The sequence below is a fragment of the Pan paniscus genome, chromosome 15 (assembly GCF_029289425.2).
Source record: "Pan paniscus chromosome 15, NHGRI_mPanPan1-v2.0_pri, whole genome shotgun sequence".
Lineage (NCBI taxonomy): Eukaryota > Metazoa > Chordata > Mammalia > Primates > Hominidae > Pan > Pan paniscus.
This window is the reverse complement of record NC_073264.2, coordinates 70,042,552-70,055,556: the sequence shown is the minus strand read 5'-3', so window position 1 is coordinate 70,055,556 and position 13,005 is coordinate 70,042,552. Positions and strand designations below refer to the sequence as shown.

The window sequence follows — 13,005 nt, the reverse complement described above, 5'->3', positions numbered from 1 at the left end:
GGACATAGGGTCTAATTTGGTCGTCTTTCATTCTGTGCCATTGTAGGCCTTGTTATCCCCATTTTACAGATAGGGATCCTGAGGCTAGGATTAAATCTCCTGTCCAAGCAGACAGATCTAATGTGAGGTGTGGGCTGGCACTGGAGCCTAGGTCTGTCTTGTTCCAAAGTCCAAGGTGCACCCCCAGTCCCCCGCACTCTGAATCTCCAGGACCCCAGCACTCACATGTCCTGGGGACAGGCTGTTAGAGCAGTGCCAGGTCTCAGCAGAGGCCTGGCGGTTGTCAGCTTTTTCAGCAGCCACTCCCAGGTGGGTGGGAAGTAGGCAGATCTGGGTGGAGATGTTCCCGAAGACTCTGCTTTTCATCAGCGCATGAACCAGCTGACGGCTGGCTTTGAAGGGCTGGCAGTCAGCCCCTGATAAGTTAGCCAGATACTCCTATTTACCGTGCCAGAACACTGGGCATCTGAGATCACTTCTGGGCAGGTCTTTGCTTAGACAAACCACCCAGGGCCCACGCCCTGGCCAGACTGGCCATACTTGTACGGGGGTCAGAGGGATTCCAGCACGCCCCCTGGCTGCACCTCAGTAACATCTTCAACATCAGTGGATGCTGCAGGGGACTCAACCCTGAGCACAGGTGCTGGCCTGGCCTTCTCCAAGGACCCTGCTGGTTCACACACCCCGCCCACACAGCAGGGGGCTGGCTTGGGCTGGCAGGGTGCTTGCCTGGGGAGGCTGGCGAGTTTGTTTTTGACTCGATGAGCCTAGACCAGAGTCCTGGGTGCTCTACTCAGGGAGAAGAACGACCATCAGACGAGAAGCTGGCTTGTATAGGAAGCTGTGTACCATTTTCAGGAAGTGTAGAAGCTCATTTGGGTGATTTCCTGGGGTCACTTGGCCAGAGCACAGCCCTTTATCTTACCCAGTTAGCAGTTTGCTGTCTTAATTATTGGGGAGATGTGTGTGATTGCTGGTGTATCCTCATGTCCTGCTCCCTAATTATGACTTTCTTTAAGATTTTACACTGATAAGGCACTTTAAAGTTCTTCAGAGCCTTTTCCCTATATTATATCTTATTTTATTCTCAAACTCATTCTTTTAAATAGATGGGATAATTTTTTCATTTTTTATCTTTCTTTTGGAAACATCCTTTTTCCTCCTCCATAATACCTGAGCCTTGTCCCACCCTTGCCAAATAATCCCAGAGAAATGGGAAGTCCTCTCTATCCTATCCTAGAGGTCTGACATAACAATTAAATGTATATATTCCCAGACAGACTTTTATTTTTTCTTTTTTTTTTTGAAAACCACTAACTTTATTGATCTAAAAAACTTTACAAGGACAGTGACTGTTCTGCCAAAAAAGGAGCCAAATGGTATCAAATGGACTGCAAGTGAGGGTGGGGGTGAGAGACGGGGCCAGGAATCCATGCAGGAAAGCTGATAACTGTCACCAGGGAATTGGCAAGGGAAAAAGGAAGGAGGAGGCATACAAGAGCGAGAATCCAAAAAAGTTGAAATGGTTAGGGGAGAAAACTCCCAAAAGACCCTGGAGTACGTCAGAGGTGAGTACAATAGCAATCTTTTCCTCTGTAGAGGACAGGGGAGGAGTCCCTTCATGGCTGCAAACTCTGGATGAGGGCTGGGGATTGAGGGCTTCCCAGAGAGCATCACAAGAAGTTGTCCTACCACTCTTAAAGGCATCAGAAGCAGTTCTGGGATTGCTTGGCGTTGGCACCACAAGTGTCCTTCAGCCATTCCTGGAAGAGGTCTTCAGTTTTCTTCAGCACCAGAAACTGGCCAAGGACAACATAGGCTTTGTCAAAGCCCCTTTCCTCCGGCTTCTTGCCCAGGACTTCATCCGGCCAGGCTCCCCACTGGCTCTTCCCCCATGGGCTCTGCCACGAACTCTCGGTGCTTTTGGAAGGTTGTCATCTTGATTAGGCCTAATCGGCAGCTTCAATTCCCGTAACAGTTCCTCCCGCCACCCCCTAGACAGACTGTTCTTTTATTTGCATACTTAAAAAAAAAAAAAGGTAATGACAGCACATTTTGGTACAAAACTCAAACAAAAGCATATTCTGTGAAAAGCAAGTGTTCTCCACCCCCTGCCTTCCCATTTCTCTCCCTGGAGGCAGCCGATGATCCTGGTCCTTCTATGTCCTGCTAGGAATGTTCTAGCATAAAGCTTTTAGATGCTGTCCGGGACACTAACGTCAGGAGTCTGCTTGGTGAGGAGGGTTAGGAGCTGGCTGTCTTGAGACAGAAACACTGAGTATGTTTTGAGTTCATGGAGATGAAATTGTCCCTGGGGAATTTTTTGGCTTTCTTTGAGAGCCCACCAATCAGAATAAACCCTACACAGGAACAAAAGATTGTTCCCGGGTGCTGTTTGGTTGTGTCTTCTCATTAGGCATGTTCTGATGGGAAAAGTTTCTGGGCTCCAGCCTGCAAGGTAGGAGGGACTTGTTTGCGCTAGCAGAGCTGGAAGGGATTGAAGTGACTTATCTGAGGTCACACGCCTGGCCGAGCCAGGGCAGGGTCCAGGTTTCCTGATCCCATCCTCTGAACACTTAACTCCCCTGGCCTGAATGGTGGCTGGTATTTTTGATTCCGGGAGAGTGGGAGGATGTGCTTGGAAGAGGTGTGGCCAGCACGTGAGGTTGGAGCCTGGGCTGTCCCACCACTGCCCAGCTAGTCTTGTTTGGCTGCAGGTGGGTTATCTTGTTTATTCCACTGTGCAACAAATGGAAAAAGCACCTTTGTCAATGGAGGCTTCTCTGGGGAGGTCAGCCAGAGTGGATGGCCTGGATTGTGTGTTGAGGCTTAAACATCAGAATAGAGCGCTCTAGCCGGGTGTGGTGGCTCGTGCCTGTAATCCCAGCACTTTGGGAAGCCAAGGTGGACAGATCGCTTGAGATCAGGAGTTTGAGACCAGCCAGGCCAACATAGCAAAACCCCGTCTCTACTAAAAATACAAAAATTAGCCGGGCGTGGTGGCACGCGCCTGTAGTCCCAGCAACTCAGGAGGCTGAGGCAGGAGAATTGCTTGAACCTGAGAGGTGGAGGTTGCAGTGAGCTGAGATTGCACCACTGCACTCCAGCCTGGGCAGACTCCTCTCAAAAAAAAAAAAAAAAAAAAAAAAAGAACAGAGAGCTCTCTGACAGGAGAAGGGAGAGGGAGCAGATCATCATAAAAACCAACCACATTGCCAGGCACAGTAGCTCACGCCTGTAATCCCAGCATTTTGGGAGGCAGAGGCAGGTGGATCACCTGAGCTCAGGAGTTCGAGACCAGCCTGACCAATATGGAGAAACCCCATCTCTACTAAAAATACAAAATTAGTCGGGTGTGGTGGCGCATGCCTGTAATCCCAGCTAGTCGGGGGAGGGTAAGGCAGGAGAATAGCTTGAACCTGAGAGATGGAGGTTGCGGTGAGTGGAGATTGTGCCATTGCACTCCAGCCTGGGCAACAAGAGCAAAGCTCCATCTTAAAAAAAAAAAAAAACAAAGCCCACAACCAACCACATTTACAGACAACTGTAAAACAGCAAAAAATCCTAATCAGTTCAGTTACTGGAGTGCAAGCCCTGTTAGCATTTTGATGTGTTTTGTTTTTAGTCATTTTTTTCATGTTTGTGTGATTGCCCACATAGTTTTAAACTTGCAGTACATACAGTCTTGAATCCTGCTTTTTTTGGTTAATTATATATAAGCAGTTTTTTTTCATAGTAACATAGTTTCAGAACCCATCATTTTGGCCATGTAATATTTCATTAAGTGGATGATGAAGCCTAATATACTTAATCTAATACCTTATTAATATAATTTCTGTCTCTTTCTAATTTTTCTCTCTCAAGGAATACTGGCAAGAACATTTGTATGCTTACAGCCTTTGCTTTATATTTAGAATTATTAGTCTTTATTCAGGATGGTGGCCCAGAATTGGGCTAAGGGCTGGTGCCCATCTTAGTTCACCTTGGTGAGTTGCTGTCCATCAGAGTTGTACCAATCGCCTGCCCACAGTGATGTGCCTTTGTCATTGAACCCACCAACAGTGGGAATGATCAGAAAACTACTTCGCACATGTAATAAGTGACAAATACACCTTTTGAAAATTCACAAGTATGGCAGCATGTGCGTGACATGTCTAACTGCAGGCCCTTGTGACAGGTATTGACGTGGGTTCCTCATTGATCCAGCCCCAGGAGAGGCGCGCCCGCTGCCCCTCACGGGAAGTCTTGCCAGCTTTTGCCGACTCCCAGATGGCTGATGTCCCCAAGACCTGTCAGGAGTGTTAACTGTGGTAGGCACAGCTGTCTGCTGCGTGCTTGTTTTAGCATGTCATACATTATTACGTGTGTAACTTTGTTAGCAGACTTAGAAAGCTTTCATGTTTTCCCATTGTGAAACTAAAGACCCATTGGGTCTTAATTCACATTTAGCCTGCTGACATTTTTGGGGGGCCTGTGGGATGTCTTATTTTTATATTGTGGCAGCATTTCAAAACTGAGGGAGTCTACATAAAAATCTAGATTTTTTTTTTTTTCTTGAGACAGGGTCTCACTCTGTCACCCTAGGTTGGACTGTAGTGCCACAATCATGGCTCTCTGTAGCCATCACCTCCCAGGCTCAAGCAATCTTCCTGCCTTAGCCTACCGAGGAGCTGGGACTACAGGTGTGCACCACCATGCTTGGCTAAATTTTGTTTGATTTTTTCTGTAGAGATGAAGTTGCCCAGGCTGGTCTCGAACTCCTGGACACAAGTGATCCTTCCACTTTGGCCTCCCAAAGTGCTGGGATTACAGGAATAAGCCACTACACCCAGCGTAAGTTCAGATTTCTGTCTCTTCTTCATTGGAGGTGTGGCAGCCAAGGGCCTGTGTTCCCATATGAGGCACAGAGGAGCTGCTTCTGCCCCGGGCCACCTCCTGCCGTGATACAGAGGCCGTATTCTAGTTGCCATTGAGTAGCTCTCATGCACCCTGGTATACTTGTATTTCGGGATAGCCATGTTTTCTTCTGGGTAGAAAAACAAAGGATAGCCCAAGAGGGCCACTGTTTCAAGAACAATGCATAAGAATACAGGGAGGTGGCCGGGCGTGGTAGCTCATGCCTGTAATCCCAGCACTTTGGGAGGCTGAGGCGGGCAGATCACTTGAGGTCAGGAGTTTGAGACCAGCCTGGCCAACACGGTGAAACCCCGTCTCTACTAAAAATACAAAAAAATTAGCCAGGTGTGGTGGTGCTCGCCTGTAATCCCAGCTACTCAGGAGGCTGAGGCAGGAGAATTGCTTGAACCCCTGAGGCAGATGTTGCAGTGAGCCGAGATCGCACCACTGCACTCCAGCCAGGGCGACAGAGCGAGATACATCACAAATAATAATAATACTAAAAAAAATACAAGGAGGTGAGGACTAACTTGTCCTACACTTGACCCCTCCTTGTGCCTTAGTTTCCTCATCTCTAAAGTGGGGAGAATAATACTTGTCCCACAGTGTCATTGTGATGATTCAGTGAGTTAAAGGAGGTAAAGCACTCAGGAGAGGATCTGGCGTGTAGCAAATGGTCAATACGTATTAGCTGCTGCTGTTATTACGATCTGTGGCAGATGTGTTTGTCTCCTCCAGATGAGGAACTGAGGGGTGAATTTTGGTTGTCATAGCTTGGGGTTGGGCGATGTTACCAGCAACTAGGATGTGGTCCAGGGGTGCTGCTGAACATCTATGATGCATACAGCAGCTTCCCTGCCCCCTCCAACAAATTTTTCAGACCCCAAATATCAGTAGTACTGAGGTTGAGAAACCTTGCTTAGACCTTGGCGTGTGTGACCCTTGGTCTGACTGAACTCTTCTAACAGGTCTAGGCCAGGTGCAGTGGCTCACGCCTGTAACCAGCACTTTGGGAGGATGAGGTGGGAGGATCACTTGAGGCCCAAAGTTCGAGACCAGCCTGGGTAACATAGAGAGACCCAGTCTCTATGAAAAATTAAAAAAAAAAAAAAGCTGGGTGTATTAGTCAGGGTTCTCTAGAGGGACAGAACTAATGGGATAGATGTATATATAAAGGGGAGTTTGTTAAGGAGCACTGACTCACACACTCACAAGGCGAGCTCCCGCAGTAGGCCATCTGCAAGCTGAGGAGCAAGGAAGCCAGTCCGAGTCCCAAAGCTGAAGAACTTGGAGTCTGATGTTTGAGAGCAGGAGGCATCCAGCACGGGAGAGAGATGGAGGCTGGGAGACTCAGCCAGTCTAGTCTTTTCACGTTCTTCTGCTTGCTTTTATTCTGGCTGTGCTGGCAGCTGATTAGATGGTGCCCACCCAGATTGAGGGTGGGTCTGCCTTTCCCAGTCCACTGATTCAGATGTTAATCTCCTTTGGCAACACCCTCACAGACACACCCAGGAATAATACTTTGCATCCTTTAATTCAATCAAGTTGACAATCAATATTAAACATCACACCGGGCATGGTAGTGTGCACCTTGAGTCCCAGCTACTTGGCAGGCTGAAAAAAAAATCCTCTAAACCAACATTTTCAAGGGCTGCCTTTCAAGGGCTGCCTCAGGCTCTCATAGAGTCAGAGTGATAAAGGACCTTACTTAGCTCAACTGGAGGGGCTGCTTGAATCCCTTCCCCAGTGCCCTTTGCCGAGCCCTGCCTTCAGCCGCAGGTAGCACACTGTACAGCCAGCTTGTGGTCTGTTCTTTATTATGTTGAACTCTAATCTTCCCTGAAACTTTCTGTCCTTCATTCTAAGAATAGTAGCTCCCATTTTTGGAGCCTGTGTGTGGGTGATTCTGCTTAGCATTTTCCACGTGCTACTGCAACGATCTTCCCCACCCTGTGAGGTGGTTCTATTACCATCTCCATTTTACAGATGTGGAGATGGAGGCTTGGAGAAGTCAAGTCACATGCACAAGGTCACTCAGTGGATCCAGGTCCATCTTGCCGTAGAATCCACATTCCTCACCACTGGCCTATTCTGCCTGGTCTGTACCCAGCAAGTTTACTCACTCATTCATGGAAGGATCTTTAGATATTTGCAGTGAATCCCTCAGCCATCTCATCTCTCCTCCTGGGCATAGAGCCCCAGTTCCCAAAGTTCCCCTCAAAGGGCTGTCTGGTCTGCTTACCATCTGGAATGATCTCTCTTGCCTCTTGACAACACCTGTCTGTCCCTGGGCTCTGCCTCTGTCTGCCAGGCTGCCCCAGAGGGGCTGCCCATCTTCTGCCAACTCTGCTGATGTTCCATCAACTCAGACTCTCTGTGCCAATGCTGGCTGCAGTCCCCTGGATTTCATCTGGTTGGTGTTTTCACTTCACAGTGACCCATTTTCAGTGATACCCTGTGAGATTCAGCTTACCTGTTTGACCATTGAGAATCTCAGCCTTGGTTCTGCTGTTCCCTTCCAGCACCCACCCATGCCTGCACCTGAAATCCATGTCATTCGGGTGGAGCAGAAAGTGTGAGGGGCTGGAGGAGTCGGGAGGTTGGGTTGTGAATATAATCCAGCCGTGTGGACTGGGGAAAGCCTCTCACCCTCTCTTTTTTGTGTCCTTAGTCGTAAAGTCAAGGTTTGACTTGGATGGTGCCTAACACCTCTTCTAGCTCTAACATTCTTTTATGAGGTGTGTTAACAGCATAAACTTATAATAATTATACCCCCAATTGTGGTGGCAATAGTAACAATGGATAATTATTGCAGTTGCTATAATTTTCAGTGTTTTAAGTGGACTGTCTCATTGACTCCTCCAATAATCCTCTGGGTAGGTGCTATTACTACCCCCATTTTACAGATGGTGCCTTAAGGCAGAGCCATGTCAAGTCACTTGTCCAGGGTTTACCACCCGCTAGAAGCTGATAGGCCTGGATTTGCAGTCTTCTTTAGAGTGACTAAATCCTTGCATTCCCATGGATACTTTTCTGCAGAGTGATCCGAGCGAATCCCATGGCCCTCCTGCTTTAGGGTCTTGTGATTTACCTCTCCCTCTCCCCATGACCAAGGGTATGAAGGATGCTTGATTGTAAAAGCTCATCCCCTAACTCATGCTTCTGGGGTAATCTTCTGTACCCCAGCTCCTTGCAGAGTGTGATTATTCAGACATCCTTTTAGAATCTAAAATTCAGGCAGTGATGATGACGGTAGGAACTACCACTTTCTGCACACTTACTATATTTCAGACACATTGATACTATATTGTCATTATTCACATAAATTAACAACATTACTATGCTAAAATTATTTACTGAATAAGGGTACTTCCTCTCAGTCATGCCTGGGAGATGCTATTGTCCCCCATTTTACAGACGTGAAAACTGAGGCTCAGAGAGGCCTGTTGTGGCTAAAGAAACATTGCAGTGTGTCTGTCTGAGCTTGGGGGCAGGGAAGGCACGTTCTCAAAAGCCATATTCCTTTCCAACACATTTTAAAGGAAGTATATCACATGATAATTGTGAAAGATGTGACGAAAAGAGGTTAGCGGAATCTGTGAGAGCAAGGCTATGAGACCTGTACAGAAGGTGGACAATGTGATTCTGTCTCCATGGCCAGCTCCATGGCTCCTAGCCTGGGCTGGGGCCCCTCTGTTGGCGCCTGGCCAGGTCCCTCTTTGCAACCCTGAACTACAGGGCTGGACAGTTGCACTCTTCACCTCCTCAAACCACCTTCAAACTGGATTAGACATGGGCAGTGGCTTCGAGGTCATTGAGAGGCTGAGCAGGGGTCCAGGCTGTTTTGCGGCCCCTCCCTCTGTCCCGGGTCCTCAGAGACTCTGCAGGGCCGGGGCAGGTGGAGTACAGACAGGGCTGCTGAGAGGGGAACAGGCCGTTGCCGCTGCTCTGCGGGAACGTCCCAGTGTGGTCCTTGGTCCCAAGGACTTTTCCTGGGACCTCTCGGCATCCCTGAAGCCATTTCTGGAACGGAGTGTATCCACTGAAGACCTGCCATCCCGGATCTCCTTTGTCAGGCTGTGAGCCTGAGTATGGCCTAAGGAGGTGACTTGAAGATGGCTCTTGGGGTGAGGGGAGGCCAGATAGGGCAGGGCTTCATCGGGCTGAGGCAGTAACATGGCCCTGTACCCTTTGTTTGAATGCGGCTGGGCCACAAACCTGCCGGGGTAGCACTCCCCACCACGCCGGGTGTCCAGGCTGGAGGTCTTGGGGCTGTGGGTCTCTAGCATGGGCCTCTCCTGTGGCTTTGACCTTCCTCTCCTTGCTGGACCCCTGGAGCACTGCTAAGGAGCAGGTGCCACCCCCTCATGCTGGAGCTTGAGCCTCAAGACCAAGGCTGCCCCAGGCTGGAGGGGAGGATATAGTTGTATGGTGTGCGTTCAGCTGTCAGACCTCCTCTGCAGAGGTGCACAAGGCCACTGTCAAAATCCCTGGTTTTCTGCACCCACGCCACTGTTCCAGCCCTCTCCCACGAATGCGCCACAGTTCCAGCCCTCTCCCACGAACACACCACAGTTCCACCCCTCTCTCAGGAACTCACCACAGTTCCAGCCCTCTCCCAGGAACTCACCACAGTTTCAGCCCTCTCCCACGAACGCACCACAGTTCCAGCCCTCTCCCACCAGCGCACCACAGTTCCAGCCCTCTCCCACCAGCGCACCACAGGTCCAGCCCTCTCCCACCAGCGCACCACAGTTCCAGCCCTCTCCCACGAACGCGCCACAGTTCCAGCCCTCTCCCATGAATGCACCACAGTTCCAGCCCTCTCCCAGGAACTCACCACAGTTCCAGCCCTCTCCCACGAACACACCAGCACCGGTGCAAAAAAGAGCTCGCATGTTGTCATCTTGGAAACAGTACAGCGCGTGGTGGGGTGGGACCTACGACAGGAGAGTTTGGTGGCTGGGGGCAGGGAGAGGATGTGGGGTGGGAGTGCAGAGGAGCAAGAGCAAGTCCTCTGAGACCTGGTCCCGGGAACATTTTGGGGGAGCTAGTCCTGTCCTCTTCCTCCTCCCCACTGTTCACTGAGCACTTACTAAATGGCAAGTTTTTTACAGATGTTTTTGAGTTAATCTTTTTAACTTTTATGGAGCGCTGTTACTATCCCTGTTTTACTGCAAAGGGAACTGAAGTTTAGGAAGGTTAATCTGAAGGTCACACAGCCAGTAAATAGTGGATCTGAGAACTGAATCCAGCTCTGATGCGTCCTGAAGTGCATGTTGTTGATCACCGGGTCACCGCCACCATTTCCTCCTCTAGCCTAAACTTTGCGGTGGCTGCTGCTTGTTGGGGAAACTTTCCAGTTTGAGAGGTGCCCAGAGCCCCCTTCAAGGCAGTAATCTATGGGGCCTCTGAGGATTGGGGGTTTTAGTAAAGCCATGTTCCAGGGCTTTGTCCGGGAGACCTGAGCAAACACAGGTGTGTTTTGTTTCCCAGGGCTGAGCCTGGCTTTTCCAGGAAAGGGGGCTGGCTGCTTTCAACAGCACTTTTCCTCTTTCAAAAGCAGTGTCTTTTTACGACAGCAGCCTCTTCCTCCTTTATCTCATCCCAACCCCCTCCACGACTGGGTGGTAAACAGTGAGAATTTATAGCCCCCAGCTGGGCGGGTGGGCTCAGGGCAGTGCCTGCTAGGACCCCGGATGTTTCAGGCCACATTGGACCTGAAAGCATCCCTTCGAGTTGCTGGGGCTGACACAGTTCCCCTCAAGGAAATAGAAAACCTTAGGCTGAAGGTTCAGTGCTGGGGGCCTGGGAGTGGGTGCTGGGGATGGCCAGGATGGTGATAAATGAGAAAAGACCACCCACCCCAGTGTCAACGCACACTCAAGTGTGAACGCACAGCTTGAAGACACTGGGCAGACCAGTGTCAGCTGGGAGAGAATGTGCAAAACCAAAGTAAATTATATTTGTTTTAAAGAGTTAAAAATGCTTTAATATTTTTCTACCAATAAAAAGAAGTTAAAATAAGGATAAAGGCTAAAGGCCCTCTCATCTCCTGCAGTGCCAGCAGCGGAGGAAGGATGTTTGGTACATACGCTTCCCTGTCCTGCTGCGTCCTCTTTCCTCCGAGCTGTCTTCTGTGTCCAGGGGGTCCCTAAGAGCACTGTTTGTCCCATCACCCCCTGCCCTGAGAGCATTCAGCCTCACCCACAAGGTGCAGTTGGATCTCCCAGGACCCTCTCAGCTTTGCATCCAGTTCCCCACTTGTTCCTTCACCTGGCTGCCCAATTCTTACGTCCACTAGAATGTCTGCTGCACAGAGGCAGGGACTTTTGCTGTTTAGTTCACGGCTGTGTCCCTGACTCTGTGTCCTGGGTCTCTGGAATATAAAGGTGAACATTGAGTTTCTACCTCCAGGAGCTTCCAGGCTGGGGGTGTGGAGCTGACAAGTGGCTAGGCATAATGGGTGAATGCAGGGCGCTATGGGTGTGTGTCCAGCCCAGACAGAGCAGGTGGCTATCAGGAAGGCTTCCTGGAGGAGGTGATATCTCTACCCAGTCTTGAAAGATGAGTGAGTTAGTTAAGCAAGATAGAGAGGACATTGGAAATCAGTGTATGTCCCCTATCTACCCTGATCTGTGTGCCAGTCTTCCCAGAGCTCTGGGATAGCACAATACGCCGTTTCTCTTCATCATGGGAGTAGGCTGGCCTGCAGAGTGGAGATATGTTTGCAGGGAGAGAGAGGTATTCCGTATTGGTAAGTTACTAGTGAGACATGATTGAAAAATTAAGCCCAAAGTCACAGGGTATCATAATGCTGTCCCTTTCTCCCCGCCTGTGTGGAGTGATAGCTTCTGTCCCCCTGTTCCCTTTCTTGCTCATAGGCTCTTCAACTTTTGCTCCTAAATCTAACCAGCTATTTCTTTTCCCCTGATACTCGCTGGTGTGATGTTCTTCCCTCTTCCTACCCACTTATTGCCACTTCACCTTTAGAGTTCCCCAGGGCAGGAGGAAGGGGGTGGGGAGCATGAAGCTGTGACCTTTCCCATGAGGAAGAGTATTTCTAGTGTGGCTCCTACTGTCACATGAATGATACACTGCCCACCCTTTGAATTTTGCAGGGCAGGTGGGAAGAGAGCTGAATGGCTCTGGTGTTGGGTGAGCCCCATGTAATTGGTAGTGCCATTTGGTGCAGAGAAGTCTGGAGTTGCCAATGAATGGTTTAGATCTAAAGCAAGGGAGCTCTTCTCTCTGGTTGCCACAGAGTGGAGACAGCTGGAGAGAGACACCTGTTTTAGATGGACATGTAAAACTGTGATGCATGCTTTTGTTTCTCATGTTTGTTGAGACACCCTCTTCCTGTTTGAGCCACCAGCTCGTGCTGTTGGCACAGGATGGCTTAGTTGCTGCCTCACCTGATCATAATCTGCTTAATAGAGAAGTAACTATGAAGCTGATGGTCTTTGATTTAACCTCCTTACATTCCCTTTCTGGAACTCTTCATGCTTTTGCAGCTTAGGGTGCCCCTATCCCCACCCAAAGCACACACAGATACACATTGGGGTGCTTACTCTTCTCCCTTGTCCTGACACCCTGCATCTGAATTCTGTTCTCAGCAAAACTTACTACTCCTTTCTCTTAGCTGGCTGCCAAGTGAGAAAGGATTTAATATACTAATTTACCCTAAGGTATCAACAGGGCTTAATATGTTCCTTCGGGGTTACTCTGTCTTAAAACTGTGAAGATTGAAACTAAGTCTTATAACTTAAGAGGTAACTTGAAAGAATGGAATTGTGGCATTTTCAAATGTGGGTGGGCATGAGTCTTTGAGAGAGGGCTGGGAGGCGGATGTTAAGGGAATTTGCTGCTTCATGTATCCTGCTTGCTCCCACCCATGTAGCAGGCTCTGTGTAGGGTCCCTCAGCTGCTGCCCTGTGGGTAGCTCAGTGCTTGGTTGATGCAGTGAATGAGACCATGGTGGGGCAACTGTGTTGAGAGGCTCTGCTGAGTAGGTGTCCACCTCCCACCCCCCGGCACCATTAAATGGCTTGTCCAATGAGGGTGACAACACCAGCCCCCTGACCACTTGCCCTTCTTCTCTCTGCCCAG

The 13,005-nt window shown here is 49.4% G+C and overlaps 1 protein-coding gene and 1 pseudogene across 7 annotated transcripts in view; one reads left to right on the top strand and one right to left on the bottom strand.

The window, feature by feature from the left end:
• ACTN1 (actinin alpha 1) overlaps window positions 1-13,005 on the top strand; it is a 105,717-nt gene that overhangs the window by 41,135 nt on the left and 51,577 nt on the right. The window lies entirely within an intron of this gene.
• On the bottom strand, window positions 534-12,999 carry LOC117975841 (barrier-to-autointegration factor-like; annotated as a pseudogene).